The sequence below is a fragment of the Orcinus orca genome, chromosome 16, assembly GCF_937001465.1.
Source record: "Orcinus orca chromosome 16, mOrcOrc1.1, whole genome shotgun sequence".
NCBI lineage: Eukaryota > Metazoa > Chordata > Mammalia > Artiodactyla > Delphinidae > Orcinus > Orcinus orca.
The window spans coordinates 21,093,273-21,115,627 of NC_064574.1; the positions used below are offsets into that span (position 1 = coordinate 21,093,273).

The 22,355-nt window shown below is 40.4% G+C and overlaps 1 pseudogene; it reads left to right on the forward strand.

Moving 5' to 3' along the window:
- Nucleotides 1-3,188: 3,188 nt before the first annotated feature.
- LOC101272264 (ubiquitin-like-conjugating enzyme ATG3) lies at nt 3,189-5,679 on the forward strand (annotated as a pseudogene).
- The last annotated feature ends 16,676 nt before the right edge of the window (nt 5,680-22,355 follow it).

A 22,355-nucleotide genomic window follows, 5' to 3' on the forward strand; every position in this document is an offset into this window, starting at 1 on the left:
GGAAACTGAAGATGAAAAGGTTACTGGTCTTTCCCAAGGTCACACAGCTGCTAAGTGGTGGAGCTAAGACCGGAATCAAGATCTGCCTGTCTGACCAGTTGTGCACTAGAGCTGACTCGTACTGGTTTGAAAGAGTTAATTGTTAAATTATTAGGAATTTTGCAGACCAGTTGTTAAACACGGTCATTATTAAAAACTAAATGTTATACACTTACAATTATATAAATTATATTCACAAAAGATAATAAATACTCAAAGTCATAAATTCCTAATCATTTTATTACTATTACATTGGTATAATATATATAATATGTATATATATTGTACTATTGTCTATTGTCTATGTTTTTAGGGTTATTTACATCTATTGTGTCCGTATGGTGAGGTCACCATTATAATGGTATGTGGTTGTCCATCTCTTTCCAATTCCTCATTTAATGACATTAATTGCCAGCTTAAAACTGGTCACAATGAAAGCACTTACCCCATATAAGTAGTAAACATTACAAATTGGGACTTGGTTTTTTGAAGAACAAGTTGTTAAATATTTACCAGTCCACCACTGTATGGGACCCACATCTTCCCACCATATCTTGCAGTCTTCCAAATCTTAATGTTCCTGCTAATGATCAGTGGTCCTCCAGCCTCCATCCCTCTGAGAACATGAGACTCCACCTCAGAGGATACAGGGGCGTCCCTCACGTGGCCCTGGCCTTCACAAGGAATGGAGAGATGTCAGTCTCGGAAGTGCTTGCCAAGCAATGCTGCTTTGGAGAGTCCTTTCTCCTCCATCCGTTTCTCCTGCATCCTTTTCTCCTGCATCTGCTCTCCAAGCTGGAGTCTACATTTAAAGATGTTCAAGTTTTTCCCACCTTTCTGGAGAGGATGACAGAGATCATCTCCAAAATAGTCTGTCAATTCAAGGCAATGCCAATCAAAATCCAAAAGGAAATTTTCCCCAGCAAATGGAATATAATCAGCCACAAAAAGGATAAATAGGAAAATATATTATGACTTGAATATATGCTTGTGACCTATTTTGTAGGGAGGGGAATGGTAGAGCAAAAGTAGAATTTAGAGTATGCTCACATTAATTTATAATATATAAACACATTTATACATGCATATATACCATATTATTTATGCATTATATTTTATATGTGTAGTGTATGTAGATATTTACTGTATGTTATGTACATATATTTGTGTGTGTGTGAGAGAGAGAGATAATACATTGGAAAAATAAAATTGCTGGTAGTTGGATCTCTAAGCAGTGGCACTATCATTGATTTTTTAAAAGTCTTTCTCGTATTTTGGGGAGAGAGGGAAGGGATTAAGATTGTGCATTGCCATAATGCTGGGATGTGTCAGACTGACCTGGGTTCACATCTCATTTCTATCCTTCTGAGCTGCATGATTGCAGGCAGATCACTAAACCTCTCTGACGCTAAGTTTTCTTGGCTGTAAAATAGAGACTATACTAGTACAAGCCTCATAAAGACATTACAAGTGTTAAAAGAGATAACACACTTAGTAAAGAGCAAATGCTTGGTGAGTATGAACTCTGATGAGGAAAAGGAAGAGGAGGAAAACTGCACAGATGGATAAATATACAAGCTATTGAAACTCGGTTTAGTACCAAATTTCCCCCACGAAGAATCCAGTTTCTTGGGAATATGCTGTGACCTTTAGTTGGCTTTATATGGGAAAGAAAGAGTGGAGAGCAGACACAAGAGGCTGTTTTGTGTTTCCCTAAAATAAATTCAGTACCAAAAAGAACGAGAGAGTGATAAGTGTGAAACAGAGTCTACCTGTCTCTACCTTCCTCGCTCTGTTTCCTCCTTCTTCCCATGTCTGGAGTCAGGAATCCCTCAGAGGTGTCTGCCCCATGTTGTTCCAAAACTAGAACTCTTTAGCTCCAGTGGCCAGTGCAGCTCTCCTCTAGAGCTGCAAATCCACAGGAAGGCAGAAATCCATACTGAACATACTGTAAGCCCATTTCCCCAGACTAATAAAAGCTCAGATCAAGGCCAGGTAAGGAGGATTACAGAAAAGATTCAACCTTTCATCCTGCATCCTCTGCTAGGTAACGTGTGCTGGACGTTTGTAACAACTGCAGTTAGCGCCCTTTAACGTTGTAATAGAATTTAATTAAGCAAGCCCCATGCTGTGTGGTTCCTTAAAGCAGGACACAATGCAAGGAGCAGACTGGTGATAAGCTAGGAGAAATTGCTGGTCCTCTCTGCCTGGAAGCCATTCTTTAGAACCACAGACACCCAAGTGGTGGGACTCAAGATGTCTGTGCCTGTGGACATATGGGAATATCTTCATTTCAACACCATCCCCTTCATTTCCACACACATACGGACTTTCACTCTTACGACACGCTCTCCACGCTTCTAAATGCTCACATATGCAAAGACAAGTACATCAGCATAAGCGTGGACTCATACACATATGTGTATATACCCCAGTATATACAGGGACCCACAAGAATGCATGTACAATCACATGCACCCACACTACCCTCATTTTTTCAACAGCACCATCCATCACTTTGTCCCAAGCCAGAAACTGGAAAGATATTTGCAGCACTCCTTCTTATTCCCCACTTCCAACCTATCATCAAGTTCAGATGATTCTACCTCCTTTATAATCTTTGAGTTACTTCCCATTATTTTCTTGCCAATAGCCAACACCCTGATCCAAATCCAGGTCACCATCATTTCTCTCCTGGATGACTGAGTCTCCAAATATGAACAGAACAACTAGGCATGGCATGCAGGAATAAGAGGAAATATCAAAGGCAGATTCATGGGGCCAGGTAAAGAACAAGACCAGGGGACAAGTTTAAGAAATAGGGAAACTGAAGCCAATAAAAAATAGAGCTTGGAGAAGCTGATGTGAAAGACAAGGGGGAAAAAGGCCAGAAATATGTTTTAATAGAAACCAAGGGAAGAGAATTTTCCTAAGAAAGAACAACCAAATGCAACATATCGCAGGAGGTAAAATAAGAGCTCATTGAAAATTGATCTATAAATTTGACCACAAGGAAACCAATGGTGATCTTGACAAGAGCAGTTTAAGAGGGATGTTGAAAAATATTCAGAGGTGATTGGAGGTGGAAAAGTCAGGTGAGTGAATATAGACTACTTTTCAAATAGGTGGCTTTGTAATGACATTAAACCATGAAGAGGAAGAGAGAGAGGAAGTACTGGGTAAAAGGGGATGGGGTAATCATTGATTGCTCTGTATTCCCATTATCCGCACACTTTTCCATAGGGAACTGCTCTCCCAGAATTCCAACAATGAGATCCAGATAAGACAGCCAACATGAGCCCTCAGAGTGCCCCATTCCCTTGACCACTGTGATTGGTTCAAAGATAAACTTATGACCCAAGCTGAGCCAAATAGAATTCTTCCTCAGATTTTTTATTATTCAAACTTGATGGCGATGGCCCATTTTCCTTGTTGATCATAAGCTACAGGAATTTGGTCTGGCATGACCTACAGACAGGTTTTCATCACGTGGGAAAAACTGACCTGAAAGAATAACTCTAACATGAAGACAAGAGTAGAGATGAAAATGAAATAGTGGTCACATCTCAGAGTTCAGTTGTCCATGAAGCCAGCTCACTTCTGCCTCTTCCACAATTTGTTTATGTCATATAATGTTTCCTTTTTTCCCTCTGCTAGTTTTAGTTGGGTTTCTGTCCCTTGCAACCCAAAGAATGTAAAACTGAAGGTCATCCCATTGATGAAAGCAATTTCCTTCAATTCTTTTGGATGAGCATATGGTCGACTGAAAGATGGCCATCAGTAGAGGGAGAAAGAATGAAAGAACACAATATTATTGATGGAGGGAGGTCTTTGAGGCAACACATACAGGTAAAACTAGAGGGATTCACCTCGAACATTCAGTTGGCGGGGGTAGGATTGATTATGTAAATTGTGGGGCCCAGTGCAAAAGGAAACTGTTGGGTCCTTTGTTCAAAACTTATAAAGAATTTCAAGATGGTGATAGCAGAACATTAAACCAAACAAGGGGAGAAATCTGAGTGTATGTGACAGCACAGGTCACTGCCCATGGAGCCAATTCCTCTGAGATGTAAGGTCAGGAGGGACAGATGGCATGTGACAGGAACATTTAGGGGTGATAGTAATAAATTGAGATGGAGACACTATTTCCCCAAAGGAGAGATAGACTTATCTGCTGTGAAAGAAAGGGTTGGGTATGAGAGGGTGCAGAAGGAAGGTAAAAAGAAAGGTAAATGGACACGGAAATATGAAACACACATTCCCTGAAAATGTGCAAACTCCCCATAAGGATGATGTAGCAGTGACGAGCTGGAGCACCTTTGAGAGCCAGGCAGAGTTTGATTATACACCGCGGCATGCCCGTCAGCTGCCAGCCTCCCTACACAACCATTATTTGCTTATTTCAGGACTACCTGGCTGTTCTCTAAAATCAAAACTTTACTAATAACCATATTTAGCGTTGAACAAGCGCTTGGTATTTCCCGAGGACTTCACAAGCACTAATTAGTTAATAATTCAATGTAGTTGAAGAAAAGGCATAAATTGCACATCTGCAAGAACCAGGTGCCTTTCTTGTTTGTGATGTAGGGAAAGGATCCTTACACCAGGTAACAGGGGTCTGTGAGTCCTGGAATTTTATGCAGTGTATGAGTGTGTGTGTTTGTGTGTCTGTCTTTCTGTGTGTGTATATGATTGTATGCATGTATGTATGTACACACATGTGTGAGTGTATATGCATGTGTGTGTGTGTACATGCACATGCATGTGTGTGAAAATACCTTCATTGGGTCCTCATAGAAACATCTGGACCAAAAAGAGTTAATGATCGTAGCATTGAAGAAGGAACTTAAGATACAGACTCAGAAAACTTGGGTTAGGACACAGGTTCAGCCACCTACTGGTTATCCAAACTTGTACATATCAACTTCCCTCTTAGTGCCGGCATTTCCTCATCTATAACATGGAAAGAATATCTTTCTCTCATGGTGTGAAGATTAAATAAAAGTCCTACCACAAAGTCAGAATTGATCAGTGTCTCAACTCTGTCTTGCATTTTCTCATTCATTTCATAGCTTGACAGCAAAGACAGTCTAAAACTCCAAATTTGCTCAGCTATATGTGAGGAGAAAGAGGAGGAAGATGTAAGAAAAGCTGCAGATATGGAAGAATATGAAGAGAGTGAATTGTTGGAAACAGATGAGTCTACTCTCGGTGCAAGGAAAATAGTAGAAATTTGAGAGCTAAGGCTGATGTTGCTAGTTTGCAAACCAGAACTTACGACCTTTACGTCACTTATGGTAAGTATTACCAGATCCCACAACTATGGTTGTGAGCCATGATGAGCCATGGCAGCCTTTATCAGTTGAGTACATGTGTGAAGTCAAGTTCATTTGAAGAAAACAGTGACCATTTAAATCACTGTTATCTCCCACCACCGCCTATGTGTTCAGTTCCCCCAGGCAGGCATGCCTGATGATGAAGAAAACCATAGACTGTTGCAGAAGGAAGGGTGTTCATAAGTATCTTCTAATTTTCTTGAAATGTGTTCGAACCATCATTCCAACAATAAACTATAACTACACTAGACATTAGACAATGAAACAAGTAGAGCATGGAAGCTATCCTAATTATTGGTTCTGATTTTTAAAGAATTTACCCATACACATGACCATTGGTCATATTCACCAATATGTACAATTTCCCTAATAAAGGGACTTACATGTTTATGTATTTAATTTTTTTAATGTCCCATTGCAAAAAAAAAAAAAAGGTGTGTGTCCCTAAGAGGACCTTACACACAGTTCCTGCTTTGTGTTTCTTGCCTCAATACAGAGATTCTTCCATTTCACTTGCTATTAAGGAAATCTTGTATCTTTAACGCAGTCTGCTGCTGTCTTTCTGTTAATCACTATCTTCATGTAAATCCTTCACAGAATCTTTTAGTCTGATTGATACATTCAGAGGCTTGACCACATGGTAAGGGAGAAAGCCAGACTTCAAGTTGAGATCTGCAGTCCAGTGTTCTTTCCTGGACACCATTCAGGTTTCATTATTGGCTTAAAGCAAAATGTACTGAAAAGATCCTGAAATAGGAATGGCTGGGCATAGAGACAGTGTATCCCAGCCTCTGTCTTCACCATCCCCCTCTGCCTCCAAATGACTGAACCCACCAGCTCTGAGAGCTGAAAACAGACAGACCATCTCTGGGTGGGAGTGATTCAACCCTCTCACACCATGGATTTTAAGAAGTAAAGAGACCTGAGAAAGACTTACCCTACAGAATCACCCTGACATTGGGGTAGAAGGTTGATAATAGCTATCGATGACTAACAGTGAATAGATCAGCTAAGAAGACAAGATTCTGGATTTGGAATTAGGCACAAACTTGAATATTTATTTAGAGAAAGAAAATAAATCACAATAAACTACATTTTTTTTTAAAGTGACAGATAACACTAACATTACAAAATCCTGGAAAATAACACAATATTTGTATTAATCAGCACACAGATGCAACACTGTAATAGTTCTTACCTTTGGTTTGCTGCGTATTCTTTGATCTCCTTTTCACATGATAATGAGCATGTAATGTTTTCTATGGAGAGAAAAGAAAGTGAACTCAGAATTTCTAAATTATTTTCAACCTGGCATGGTAGAGCGAAGCTGGTCTGTTTTTTTGTTTGTTTGTTTGTTTATTTTCCAGCTTCACCAATTCATTATTGGAAATGCCACCAAAATGTTTACAATTGTTGTGCAAATTTGAGAATTCTTCTATCAAGTTTATTTTCTATGTGAGCTATGAAATTTTAGGGAACTTCAAATGTTTTCTTGTACAACAAGTAAAGTGCTATTTGGATGGGCAACATTCATGATGCAGGGCTTTGGGAAAACCCCATGCAAATAAGAGGCCCTGAAGTTAACTTTTACTAGCTTCTCAGTAAATTCATAGCTGATTGCCTTACAAGGTCCCGCCTTGATGGTCCTTGGGCACCTCTTCCAACTCATTGCCTATCACATCTCCCTTTGTTCAGTCTTCTCCAGCTGCTCAACCTTCGTGTTTTCACCTACTGTTCATGCTTTACTCCCATTGCCAGACCTTTGCACAGGCTGTGCCTTCTGCCTGGAGTTCCCTTCCTACTACATAGTTCTTCATTTCACTAAGTCCTTCAGATCCTCCTTTAGTCTCCGTCACCATTCACTTCTGAATTCACCATTCTGCCTTCCCTCCCTTTATCAAATCCCCTACCATAAGCTTACTTAACACAATGCACCTCTCTCTAAAAACACCAGACACAAGTTTACATGTTGTTCTAGGATTATTTAATTCATCTCTCTGTCTCCCAAGAGAGCTCCAGGAGGCGGGGGAGGGGGGGGGACCACATCTGCTTTTGTTCCTGCATCATATTCCCTGTGCCTACTACACAGTATGGATCATAGTGGGAGTTTAATAAATATATACTGATTACATATGGATAAGTAAGGGAGAAGAGACATAAACTGAAATTGATCAGTAATCTCCCTCTCCCTGTGAGAAAAAAAAAATCTAGAAAACAAACTTTGGTTTCCCTTTGGCTTCACTTCACCTGAGTCAACTGCCTGTTGGTGGATCTCAGATATCTAGCCAGGCTCTATGAAAATATCTTCATCCTAAAACATGCCTTTTGCACTTTGAGAAACCACAGATAAATACCAGAGAAAATCAAAAGTTGAGGTCTGGGGTGAAAAGAAATATAGATGAAATGTTTAATAAAATATTTCAGGAGAGGATACAGATGTAGAGTAGCTTTGAGGAAAAGTTGAGGTTGGGCAGCTGTGTTTTCCAAAAAGATCAAATATCCCTTGTCCTACCTTCAGATGCTGGCCCAAACTCCACACCAGAGCATGGCTTGTGGATGGGTCTTGGCCTGTCTATATGGTAGGAACACTGGCTCCTGAAAACGTCTCTCCCTCTGGTCTTTTAATCCACATTTCCACTGTTAGAGGTAACTTTCTTGTACTTCTAAGAGTTTTTGACCCTGCCTTCTCCAGTTCCATGCAACTCCCTGCACCGGGGCCCAGCCGTTTCTGATTCAGCCCCTCTCAGTCCCTGAGCAATGTTGATAAGAGGGGTTCTTAGCCCACCAATGGGTGGGATCTGAAATTATATACGCTTCCCGTAGATTTTAAATTACACGAGACCCAGATATCTACATGCCTTTTAGCTAGTTCTTTCTTCTAATGAAGACTGGGTAGTGGGTTTCAAATTACATGCCAACTTTGTTGCTTGTCAGGGGTACTTGAGAAAGATTCCAAGTTGAGCAGGCTCCAAATCGTGTTTGATTAGCAATGTCTGCTCTGATCAAGGGAAAGGATGGTAATAGCATGCATACCGCATATTTGGTTTCCCTGTTCTAACTCCTAACATTTGGTCCAAGTCTTATGACTGGGTTTTAGCCCAACTTTAACTTAAGTTTCTCCAGAAGCTGAACATCTGCCCTGAATCCAATTGACATGCTATAATATAATATTTCACAAGTGCTGCCCTGACCCAGTTTTGAAGTCATGGCTAAAACCTCTCAATTTCCCTTCATGGGTAGTTTGCTAAGCCTCTACACCAACCATGTCCCTTATTGGAGTCCTGTTCTCCAGGGCCAGGTACCCAACAACTAGCTAGGGGCAGCCCCTAAACCCAATAATTATTCAACTTATCCAGTCTCCAGAAAGCTTTCAAAATCTGCTCCATTAGCCATGCATAAGCTCCTCCTACAGCTCCAGTTTTCTGTGACCCAGTCCCCAAGTGTAACCCCTTGTGCATCCCTGCATGACAGCCTTCTCTTATTCTCTCATTTGGTGCCATAGTAACAAAGAGTTCTGCTTTTCATCTATCTGAGAGTCAGTGTGTTGTATCCAGTTATCCAAAGAATCTTTAGAGCTTATAAAACACATGTATCCAAAGGCCTTGTCCTGCCTAGTCACTGCCATCCCTTGGGAACTAGACACCCCCTTCCAAAACTACCAGGAATGTCTGTGCATTTATTTTATATCGCAAAACACTTTGTTTTCTGGGATGATTTCTCAAGCCTCCTGAGAAGCCATTTTAGCTAAAATTCTAGCTAACATTCGCTCAGTGGATCATTACTTCCACCTCTGGCATGTGAGGGTACTGTTTGGGATGTGGGACCTGCAGAGGCCCTGAGGGGTCCCACTTTGTATCTGAGGCACCCTCTGCCCCCTCTGAGAGCTCTGGCCCACAGACAGCTGCAGAGCCCGGTAAGGATGCCACCCTCAAAATAGCTGCAGGATAGACTATAGCAAAAGCAAGGAAACTCCATTCCACCTTTCCATATTTATAAATATTCTCCTTTTTCTTCCTCTACCTTCTCTGCTTCCCAGGTTTGCTTCCTTCCTGAAAAGAAGATCACGTCATACTTTCCTCTTCCTCCCAGTCCTTGAGACAGACTTTCTCCTCAGACTAAAGAGTGTAAACACTTTTATAACCACTAAATTGTCAATTCTGAGAAAATACCGAGAATTGGGGGTAACACTGAAAGTTCTTTTCGGGATCTCCAGGATAGATTTGTTTCATTGGGAAGACAGAAAGGGGCCATGAGAAAGGGCCAGTGGGGGGTCCTAAAGCAGACAGAAGGTCCCCTGATTCATATGGGTAAAGGCCAGATCTTGTGGGACAGAGCAGCCCCAGGGAAATTCAAAATGGGAGAAGTTCACGCAAATTCCTAATGAGAGAATTTTATCAGTGGCAATTCAAACCAAGTTCTCTGGCAGATGTGCCACACTGGGAAGACGGTTTCTATTTCTTGAAGCCACCTTAACCGTAGATTTACAGCTTGGTCTGGGTTACAGCAGGCCAGGATGGAGAGGGGCTAGGACACATATACTGTGAAGGCTTTATCAAAGAACTAAGGACTCTGATCCTGGAAAAGAGATTATCTGTGCTCAGAAAGGAAGAAATTAGAGCAGTCTCTTATTTTAAGATGATGATGATGATAACAGCTAACATCTACAGAAAGTGTGCATGTGCCAGACACTTTACTTCTTGTACCCCACATCAACGTACCTCATAGGGTAGGTGCTACCATTATGCTCATTGAACCAATGAGGAAACCAAGGCTCAGAGACATGAAGTGACTTGTCCAGCTCATACAGCAATAGCCGCCAGAGTCAGGATCCAAACCCAGACCAACCTGGCACCAAAAGCAAGTCTCTCAGCCACTGCCCTACCTTACAAAGAACAGGTGTCCATTGTGACACCAAAGCTGCATCAGGTCCACAATCTGACTTCCGGTGGGGTGTCCTCCTGTGAGACTGCCCAGACTTCAGTTCCTCTAGTCCCTGCCAGCAAGACACTGGCATGGAAGGAGCCTCAGTAACGGCAGTCATGTTGATCTACAGAGCAATGGCATGATCAACCTTCAGGATACATTTCTGTGTGAAAAGTCAGGTGGAGAAAAATGTGTGCTTTGATTTGGATTACCCTAGAAGCAGACTAGGAGACAAAGATTTGAGTACAAGCAGTTTATTTGAATGTGATCCCGGAAAACTAGTAAGGCTATGAGAAAGTGAGATCAGGGGGAAAGGGCAACCAGTAAGTATGAGTTTTCCAGCAAGTTTCCATGGTGGGTAACTGGAGCTTCATACTTCTGGAGAACTCTGGGGGTTCGTGTAGAACATTCTGTTTTGTCGATCTGATTTGGAACCATGTACACATTTTATGTAATTATAATGTTATAATTAATTTTATAGATTTTTTAAATATCTTTATTGGAGTATAATTGCTTTACAATGGTGTGTTAGTTTCTGCTTTATAACAAAGTGAATCAGTTACACATATACATATGGTCCCATATCTCTTCCCTCTTGTGTCTCCCTCCCTCCCACCCTCCCTATCCCACCCCTCTAGGTGGTCGCAAAGCACCGAGATGATCTCCCTGTGCTATGCGGCTGCTTCCCACTAGCTATCTATTTTACATTTGGTAGTGTGTATATGTCCATGCCACTCTCTCACTTTGTCACAGCGTATGGAATCTAAGAAAAAAAAAAAAGTCATGAAAAACCTAGGGGTAAGACGGGAATAAAGACACAGACCTGGGCTTCCCTGGTGGCACAGTGGTTGAGAGTCTGCCTGCCGATGCAGGGGGCGCGGGTTCGTGCCCTGGTCCAGGAAGATCTCACATGCTGCGGAGCGGATGGGCCCGTGAGCCATGGCCACTGGGCCTGCATGTCTGGAGCCTGTGCTCTGCAACGGGAGAGGCCGGAGCAGTGACAGGCCCGCGTACCGCAAAAAAAAAAAAAAAAAAATACACACAGACCTACTAGAGAATTGACTTGAGGATATGGGGAGGGGGAAGGGTAATTTTATAGATTAATGTGTATTATTTATGTATTAAATTGTGATTTTATAATTAAAATTTATAAAGGCAATCACTGTAAAAAAATAAACTAAATAAATGAATAAATCTATGTATTGAGCTGGTGGTACAATCACACAGATAGAAATATGTCAGGTGATTTTAAGATACAGTAATCTGGCTGTTCATCCCCTGTGAGATATGCCTAACCTAAATGAATTTAAGAAAAAAAAAAAACCTTACACTATGTTCAATAATCATGTCATTGGTGGGAGTGTTACTCTGAGACAGTTCAGTAGGTATAAAATAAATGTTTGCCTTTGGGAACTGGAACATTATTCTACAGGGGAAACAGGAAATGCAGGTGTAAGATCAAAGAAGGTAAGTAAAAATGATGTCATTTCTTAGTTGGAAGTTTCAATGAAAACTCAAGATATATTTTCTCTTTAAAATGAAATATGTTATGTCCTACCTGTATCCACTGAAAAGCCCTAGAAACAGTGGCCAACCCAGTAGCAATGAACACCTCAAAACCCAAATTGTGGATGTCTAAATGTCCTTTGCCACTGAATGAAGAAAAGGGTTGTTTAGGTTTGGGAGAGAAAACCTACAAGATGAACCTGGAACATATTGTCAAACCAGACAAGAAGAAGCTATCGAAAACCATGTGGTCATGTCAGAAGGACTCAAAAGTGAACTTAAAGAGTCGCCCACAGGCCAAACGCAGGAGACTTTGATCTCAGTAAAAGAACAACTGTGACGGACTGAAATCCATCAAATACTTTAAAATCCATGCATGCAAAATGATAGTCATAACAAAATAAGCTCACTCGTGTCCTACATCGAATACTAGAGGAGCAACTCATTATTTTGAAAACTAGAAAATAAAGAAATCAAGCATTAACTTGTCTTTCCCATATAAACTGTATCTCAGGATGACAAATAGTTGATGAGAAGCTTTTCTTCAAAAAGTGATTCAGAAAATGAATGAAAAAGAATGATGGGATTAAAATTATTGTTGATTAAAATGATCATCAGTGGTTGCTACCATCAGAAGAGCCAACCAAACTTCCTAACATACAGTACACTGTACCATGAAGTATGAAGTATTTTTGCCAAAAGCCAAAACCTGAACCTGATCAAAATTCTAGATCTAACTTCTAATTTACAGGAAATACCACGGGTGAAGGAACATTTCAACCACACCACTAAAATGCAAACAGCAAAATGCAGACTATGGGGAATTCTTTAAGACAAGCAACCAAGTTTTTTTTTAACAAGTAAATCTCAAAGGGGAAAAAAAGTAGATCAAAAGAGACTTAAAATACCTATGAACCAATTGCAATATATAGACCACATTTGGATCCTGATTCAAACAAATAAATTACTTTAAAAATTATATAATAGGGGCTTCCCTGGTGGTGCAGTGGTAGAGAGTCTGCCTGCTGATGCAGGAGACACGGGTTCGTGCCCCGGTCCGGGAGGATCCCACATGCCGCGGAGCAGCTGGGCCCGGGACCCATGGCCACTGAGCCTGCGCGTCCGGAGCCTGTGCTCCGCAACGGGAGAGGCCACAACAGTGAGAGGCCCGTGTACCGCAAAGTAAATAAATAAAAATTATATAATAAAATTGGGAGATTTGAACAGATCGGATAATAAATAATTATTATTAATATTTTTGGATATGATCAAAGTATTTTGCTTGTTTTTAAGAAATAATCTGTATATTACAGAGATAGGTGCTGAAGCATTTAGAGAAGAAATAATATTTGGGATTTGCTTCAAATAATACAGGAGGGAGGGAGGATACAGAAAAATAAGATTGGGCACTAGTTAATAATTTTTTAAGCAGAGCAAAGGGTGCACGGATAGAGGTCTGTTATACAATCATGTCTACCTGATTTCTGCTTAATATTTTTCATCATACAACTTAAAATTACACACACACACACACACACACACACACATATTAAAAGTTAACAGTGGCCAATTTTGCTCCAGAGAAGAAGGGGTGGAACTGAGCTAAGCAGAGGCAAATCTGGAGCAAGCAGAGTCAGTCCAAAGCATCCTTTGCCTCTGCAGAAGAGGTAGGTTTGGTGTCATCCAGGATTGTGAAGACCTCACAGAGCTGCCTGGGCAGGAACTCAAGAGCCTGGACCTTGGCATCAGGCAGGTCAGCCAGCTTCGTTACTTAGTTACATAGAGGTGCTCCAGTGTCCTCATCTGATGGGTGGGGTTCACAGTGGTATCCACCTTGTCCACGGTGGAGAGGCTCAGATGAGCTGATGCATGGATGATGCTTAGCAAAGCTCCTACTACACAATTAATAATTGATATAATTATCTTCATCTTCCCTGTGAGCTACCTTGGCCCAAAGAGATGTTGTTGGCACAGTAACTCAGAGGAACCACAGCTGGAGGCCCAGACTCCAGACCTGTCTGCATCTCTCATTGGTCATCCTTAGCAGCTTCTGTTTATAGTAGTCAATTGGAAAAATGAATGGAGCACTTATCTCAAACCCCCATTTTCCAGAGCCTCCACTCTCCCCCATTCCCTCATTTTCTCTCCTGTTCCCTCTCTGTTTTTTCCTCCATCCTTTCTTCTTTCCTTCTTTCTCCAAAGCAGCACTTTCCAAGTGACAAGTGAAGCAATAATATAAGCAATAATTTAACTCCTTGCTTCCTACTTAAAAATCCCCTAATTACTGGGTAATGGGTCCACAGGGGCATTTGGGCTGGGTGAGCTCTGCCCTGCAGGCACAGCTATAGTTCATCTGTCTGCTCCCTAATAGCACTCTAAAGTTCACCCTTATAAACATGTCACTGAGTCTGTAATTGAGTGACTGGTCATTAGGTTCCACGAGCGGTACCTGTGGGTCACCGATCACTCAGGGATGATGGATCTTTCTCCAATACCTCGGCTGGGCTGGCTACAGAGCTCTCTATCACCTCTGAGCAGAGCATTACTCTCCAGGAAGTCTACAGCGAGCCCTGGTGGGCTACCTTCAGCTTGGACTTCCACGGGGAAGTGCCAGACAGAGGAGAGGGTAGGAACATACATCCTCTGCTTCCCTCACTGACCCTCCCAGAAGCCTGTCCTGGAAGGGTCTTGTAGGAGACACTGAAGCTAAAAGACACCATGAAGCAATAAGGATTCACTGCAAGAATAACTGCTCTGTAGAGTTCAAGTCAATTTGAGAGCAGGTGCATTGTTGCAAGCAAGGAAAAAAGGATTGGAGCTTTGTGTTACTAGACTTAGCTTAATGTACCAGAAATGTCTATCACCTCTGCGCTGTGTTCCCTTGAGTAAGTCACTTGACCTCTCTGTTCCTTGATTTCCTCATTCATGAAATAGAATACTTCCCTTCTACAATTATGCTGAAGATTATCTGAGATAATACATATTAAAGTGTCTAACAGGGTCCGGCACCCAGTAGGCATTCAGCAAATATTAGCTCATTCTAAATAAACCTACCATTTTCCCTCTGCTTCCATCAGAAATGCTCTTTTGTCTTTTTGATGATGATGGAGACAGAATAACATAGTGGCTAAGGGCACAGACTCCGAAGCGAGGCTGATTAGGATCATATTCTGACTCTACCGCTTAATGGCAATGTGATCCTGAGCAAGTTACTTAACCTCTCTGAGCCTCAGTTTCCTCCTTCATAAAATGGAAACATTAACAGTAGCCAGTAGCCATCTCAAAGAGTTCCTGTAGGGATCAAATGAGATCATACACGTAAATTACTTATCATAGTAATTGGCAAGTAGTTGGAAGTAATCTTTCAATAAATACTGGCTCTTTTTATGGGGCCCATGTTTTAGGAAATGAGGAAGAAAAAAACAACCTTATTCATACTCCATCATTAAATATAATATCCTGAAGTTAAAAGTGCCAAGGAAATTCAACTTTTAAAAAATTTAAATCTACCTCCGATTATACCTACCTGAAAGAGTTCCTAGCCCATTTAGGGGAATAAGACTTGAGAAAGAGAACAGCTAATTCAGAATAAAATCAGTCTCTCGTTTAGTGCTAGACTGAGTGATACAGAGTGGAAATCCCGCAGGGGTCCGAGAAGGAAGAGACAGCTGTGGGGAAGAAAAGGATCCAGGCGAGGTGGGGCTCTTCTGGGCTATAAGAACTGCAGGGTGAAATGGTAGGTAGAGGTGAGCTGGGGGAGGAAGCATCCAGATGGGGCCATGGAAGTGAAAACCCACAGGCAGGGACATGAGGGCATGAGGAGTCTAGCCTGCTGACCCCCAGGGTTTATGCTAGGAAGGAGTAACTAGGTAATTCAACAAGCCAAAAATATATAGTGAAAGCCTATTCTGTGATGAGCATTAAATTAAATATCTCATTGGTTCCCATATCAACTCAGTATAGGGTGGACTCACATTTTTAGTCCATTCTGCTACACACTTTAACCACCTTTCGGACGACACATTTGGATTCTCGAGCCCCAGGACAAGGTGGCTCTGCCCAGGGACCAACCCTTCAGCTTGGGCAGCATTTGCACCTTCACCCACACACCAACATCTCTGTGATCTCCTGTTGGTATATTTCACTTTGCTTTTGTCATGTTATACTACTGAGTGCTAAAAAGGGGGAAATGCAAAGGCTGATATTAATTCTAAGAAACACAGGTGTCAGGAAAGTGAAGCAATTGAAACAAAGATGGACATACTTTGGCATTCCCAAAGCGGAAGAGATTTCATTCCAAGTTACCCTCTTTTCTTCAATTGGTCAACTGTATATTCAATTGTGGAGGGAAGGATGAAAACATATTCATAGTTAACAAATACTCATTTAGAGCTGACTAGGTGCCACTCACTGCTTCAAGCAATTTACAAATATTAACTCTTTTAAAAATTAAAGAAACTAATAAAAACCATGACGTATTAAACAAATAAATTGAGGGACATTCTGAAAAATAAATGCCCTCTCTTTAAAAATGCCAAGGTTAATCAAAGGCAAAGAAAGAATGAGGAAATATTCCATATGAAAGGAGACTAAAGAACATGACAATGAAATGCAATGAACTATCTTTGTTTGCATCCTGGATCAGAAACTTTTATTTATTTATTTATTTATTTATTTAATTATATTTTCATTTTTATTTTTTTGCTATAAAAAACATTAGAGTAACAATTGGAAAAATTTGAATAAGGTCTGTAGCATATTTAATTTTACTATACTAATGCTAGCCAATTTCCTGATTTTCATAATGTTTCTGTGGTAACGTAAGAGAGTGTCCTTGTCTTTAGAAAATGCAAACTAATATATTTTAGGGGTAAAGGAGCATCACGTCCACGTTTTACTGTGAAAATGGTTCATAAAGAAATAATAAAAGTGAAAGTGGTTCATAAAGAGAAAAATATAAAGCAAATATGAACATGCTAACATTGGGGGAAATAGGAGTGAAGGTATACAGGAATTCATTTTATTATTTTCACATTTTTTTCCATAAGTCTGAAACTATTCAGCACAAAATTAAAAATAATAGAATATATATAATGAAAAATTGTTTCTAAACAATACAGTATTATTTTAAATTTTAGAAAGTATTTTTCTCTCTGGGACTAAACACCAATTAAACTTAGAAATATTGGCTGGTTTTTGAAATTTTCATGTATGCCTTTAGGAAGGTGCTATGTGAAAAACAAGAAACAACACTGACAATGAAATTCTTCTGCAGGAATTCAAGTGAGAGATGAGGTTGGCCTGAACTAACGTGGCGTCTATGGATTGGGGAAGGTCTGTGTAAATACAGAAGATACTTGGAACAAAGACTTCCCTGGACTTGGTGGCTAATTAAATATGGCCAGAAAGTGAGGGAGAAGAGGAGCCTGAGGACTTAAGCCTTGGGAACCTGGGGAATCCCAGCACTTGACAGACCTAGAACTAGAACAGGAGCCTGATGACTGAGGTTACCTTCTACCTCTGCTACAACTTTACTGTATGATCTTGGGCAAGTCACTTACACTTGCTGGATCCCATTGGTAGAAAGATGCTTTTGGGTAGAGTGATTCCTGCCTTCCCATTCTGAAAGCATTTTCTATGAATCAGTTTTGGGAAGAGCAGTAGCCAATAGGCAGAGAGGTGACTAGGAGCTCAGGTTGTAGTGTTGTATAATGTTCAAGGTGACACCATTCGAATGGAGATCCAAGGAATATTAGCTTGCAACTTATAAAATAGCTGTTTTTGTAAGACAAGCATGTTCAAATGTTACTAATTCCAAATGGCTTAACCTAATATGAGAAGTGTAAGACAGGAACTGAAAGAAGCCAGAGGTGGATTTACAGAGCTGGAAACTCCACTAGGTGAAAGTGAGAGCTTTCAGAAGATGGAAGAGTGTGGAGGAAGAAGAGAATAGAGCCCAGGATAAAACGTTGCTGGTCACAGAGATTACATGAATTCATTAATCACAAAAATGAATATTTATTGGAACCCAGCTCTGGGCCAGGCATTCTGCCAATGGTACAAATCCAGAAGTGAGTTAAGCAGGTGCCTTCCCTTGAGCTCTCAAAGATCTTAGTGTAGAAGAGAAAGAGGAGCCAGGAGGCAAGTATAACTATAGCTACTATTAACATCGCTATTTACTGGTCACTTACTGTATTGTCGTGCACTTGGATGAAAGCCAGACATGGTGCCCTTGGTTTTCACTGCACCCATCTTAGCACTTCATCAGATGACCCCTGCCCAAGATCCAGATGCAGAATACATTAACAGTAAATGGATATTTTATTGAAGACACCCTAAGGAGATTGGAGGGAAAGCTTCACATTACTCCCCATACACAAGAAACACGAACAAATTCCCTGTTCTCCCAACATCCCAGTTTTGTGTAATGTGTTCCTTTCTCCTGCCTACTGCCTTGTCTCTCTCCTCTCTCTACTTGAGCATGGTGTTGGCCTCTCCAAAACCACTCTGCGACCCCGTGCAATCTCATTCCTGCCTTCAGCTTGGGTATTCCACTCATCCCAGCGGGGAACAAAATGAAACTCTGTGGCCCTTGAGGCATGTGCCTGGGGGAGTCTTCTCCGCACCTTCCCCTGATCCCAAGTTGCTTATCAAAGTGTTCTTTATGGATGAATTCTTCAATTCATCAAATTCAGGCCTCATGAAGGAAGCAGAAGGAGAGGCAGGGAGAAGATTCTCTACTGAGAATGTAAAGTTTCCAGAAGATATGAAGAAGGCAAAAGGGGCAGTGAGATTTTGCCAAAGAGCTGGCTTCTTTCCAGACATGACACAAGGACACAAGATTGCACTTGCCACTCACTACCTCTGAGTACCTAAGACACAGTGATATTCTTAAGGCCAGAAGAAGAAAGAATCTCTAGTAAACCATGATTCCGATGGCATTACCAGGGAAAAACTAGGCACTGGAGACCTCCAGGGGACACATACCAGGTCCTCTTCCCCCTCCTCACTCTCTTGCACAATCTATAGTACATCACCATTCAAGGTGACCCGTTTTGCACGCCAGCAAAGCCAGTATATGGTGTTAAAGGCTTCAGGAACTTTACCCCATGTGTGGCAGGTGAATAAGACTGGTTCTACAGAGATCATCTCCATCCTGTCTCTCACCTTTTAGAAATCCAGCCTCCCCTGGTAGGTCACAAGAGCCTGCTCTGGGGAGTACCAATCATGGGATGAGGGATGGTTGTCCTATAGCAGGTCACCAGCATTCTTCTGGCTTACTGAGCCCCAGAACTTGGACCCCACTGAGAGCTGACGGCTGATCCCTAGGGCTCTAGTCCAATAAGGACTGTGATTTCTCTACATTAAGGACCCCTTCAATCTGGTCTGTCATACTCCCCTGCCCAGACACTGGTAAAAGCTCCACTTTCTTACAAAATATCTGTACTTTACCTTACCCCTAAGATGGCATGAGTTGGCATGGAAATAGTAATGATTATTATCTTCCATTGAGTTCTTATAGGTCAATCTCATTTATGAATACAGATTTAAAAATGTAAGTTCTACTATGTGTTGGGCTATGTGCTTTATTGGATTATTGAATTTATATAATAATAAATACTATCATATTCCTACTTTGTAGAGGTGAAAACTGAGGATCATAGAGGAATCAAATCTAGGAAGTGACAGAGATGCATTTTGAACCCAGGCCGTTTGATTACAGAACCTACACTTTTAACCACTAAGGTACAGGTAATTAAATTATATATCAATTTCTTTTATTGAGAGGTGCATATCACAAAATATAGTGTTTTTGTTACATTGTATACATACTATAAATGACTATATGACCTATCTATCGGTGGTAGAAATTCAGGAAATTTTTATTTTCAGCTTTGTGCTTTCTTTATTGAGTTTTTACTGTGAACATGTGTTACTTTAAAATTAATTACTTTGGCTTGTTGCAAATATTTATATAAGTACAAGGAATAATATACCAAAACTACATACTAACCACTCAAATTTAACAAATACTATTATGTCATATTGGCTTCATAGGAAATAAAATGTTCCAAATACAAATGAGAAACTCCCCACTCTACCACCACATCTTTTCATACCTCCAAACTCACCAGTATCCTACTGTTGGAGTGTTGCCTTCTCATCTGTGTTTTTATGTCTTTCCTACATATGTATATATTTGCATCAAGAAAAAACATACTACATATGTATGTTTCTATAAATAACATATAGTAATCCTGCTGGCTTTTCATGTGTAACTTCCTTCCCCAGGCATCTGCAGCTGGCTTTCCTCTCCTCTGCTAAGTTATTCACTGTACTCAGTCCACATTTTGTAAAACTTGTATGGTTCAAGATTACAGATGTCTCTTACTTTCATCAAAGATAAAGTTTGTACTTCTGTTTATTGTTCTTTGTGTTGTTTTAGGCTGCTTTCAAAAGGAGGAGGGGAGTATGAAACCAGATATCTCTGATCCTTTTTCTGCTTCTATATTAAAGAGCATATGGTTTTCTTCTTTGGTCTGATAATAGTATGAGTTACATTAATAGGTTTTCCAATGTTAAACCATCCTTGAATTCCTAAGATCAAGTATACTTGGTCATGATGTGGTTTTATTGCTCTTGGTCTTGTTCCTATTGTTGCTGCTACTGTCATTTTGCTGGATTGGTTTGTTAGTATCTTATTTAAGTTTCTTCATCTATATTCATAAATAAGATTGACTTTTAAGTCTTCTACTTTTACTGCCCTTTTCCATTTTGATATCAATGTTAATTTGCATCATTTAATAAGTTGGAAAACTTTCCACCTTTCTGTGTTTTCTGAAATAACTACTCACTGAAATTTTGATAAAAGATATCCATAAAACTATCTGTGTCTAATGCTTTTGTAGGAAGATTTTTTTTATTACTGTACAATTTATTTAACGAACATGGATTTATTCATACTTTCTATTTCCTCTGAAGATAATCTGGATCATTTATAATTTTTGAGAAAATTGCCCATTTTATCTAAGTGTTCAAATTGATTGATGTAATATTGTTCTTATTATTTTCTGGTTTATAATCCTTGTTTAGCTGTAGTTCTATGCCAGTTTCATTTTCAATATTGTTAAGCTACCTTCTCCTTTTTCTATCGTCCAATCTTGCCAAAGGACTGCCTGTACTGCTAGTCTATAAAAACAGAGATACAAACAAAACTTTTTCTTATTCCAGTGTGTTTTTACATACATACATACATACATACATATACTGCTTTCCCAAATAAAAATGGCAGAACAGAGGTTACATCTGCTTTTACAAAGACACTATTCTCGCCAACACTCAGGGGGTAAACAAGAGTACCCATAAAAAATGTGGGTACTCTTTTTTACTAGCCTTGGGTATAATTTCTGTGGGTACAACATACCCTGCTCAAGACACTATCCCCCTCAATGGAGGCAATCAAGCTCATGATTTGGAATCAGATGCACTTGTGTTCAAATGCTTTCCTTTCCTACATGAGTGACCTTGAGCAAATGGAGGTAAAGATACCCATCTCAAAGGCTTTGGTAAGGATGACCTGGAAGAGTCAGGATGGATGATGGAGTGAGTGTGAGAACTAGAGCTGGGGAAACCTGGGTTTGAATCCCAGCTTAATCTCTTGCTGGCCCTGAGCATCCTACTAGTTTGTAAAACTGAGATAAAAATATACTTACCTCCAATTTCTGTAGGAATTAAATTGTATTTTGCAAGGTACTTAACACAGAGAGGGCAAATATTTAAGAATTGCTGTTGTTACTAACACAATTATTCTCAGCCTTATTTGCGTGATGGCCTTAGTTCAAGTCTATTCAGAGTGCAGACTTGGAGTCCCCTTTCCTTCACTCCACTCTTGGCTGAAGCCGGACACGATGAGGACAGTGCAGATCTGGCAGGTCTAAACTTGGCTCCGCTCTGGTCCCAGAAGCCAGCACACTCACCCTAACAGCTGCTCCCAGCAAGTAGTAAGTCTCACATTTCTAAGGAGTAGAATGTGGGTTTGAAAATACAGAATCCCATAATCAGTGATTCCCTAGACATTCTATCAAAACTCTCAGGAGTAAAATTATACCCAAGGTCAGTAAAATTATACCCTGTGTCTGCTTGTATACATGGTGGTTTTTAAACTGAGCTCCCCAAAGTCCTAGAGATTCCATAAACCAACCTTCCTTTTTCCCTTACCACACACTAATGGTAGACAGAACACCATACCCTCCCATCTCAATTCACCCAGAATTTTAGATAATGACCCTGAATACAAACCTTCACTTGAAGAAAGTTTTCCACGACTTAAAGCACACCCAGAACTGTGAAACACAAATGTCTTTCAGAGCCAAGATTTTCAATCTGCCTTTTAGCTTCATGTCTAAGATGTTTAACATAGAGGAAAATGTCATGAACTCCTTTGGGTCTCAGTTTCCATATCTATAAAATAAGAAAGATGAGAACTATCTGACAGCACTGTGTGAGGCGGAAATGAAGAAATCCACATGAAACTGTAGTATGAACTGTGGG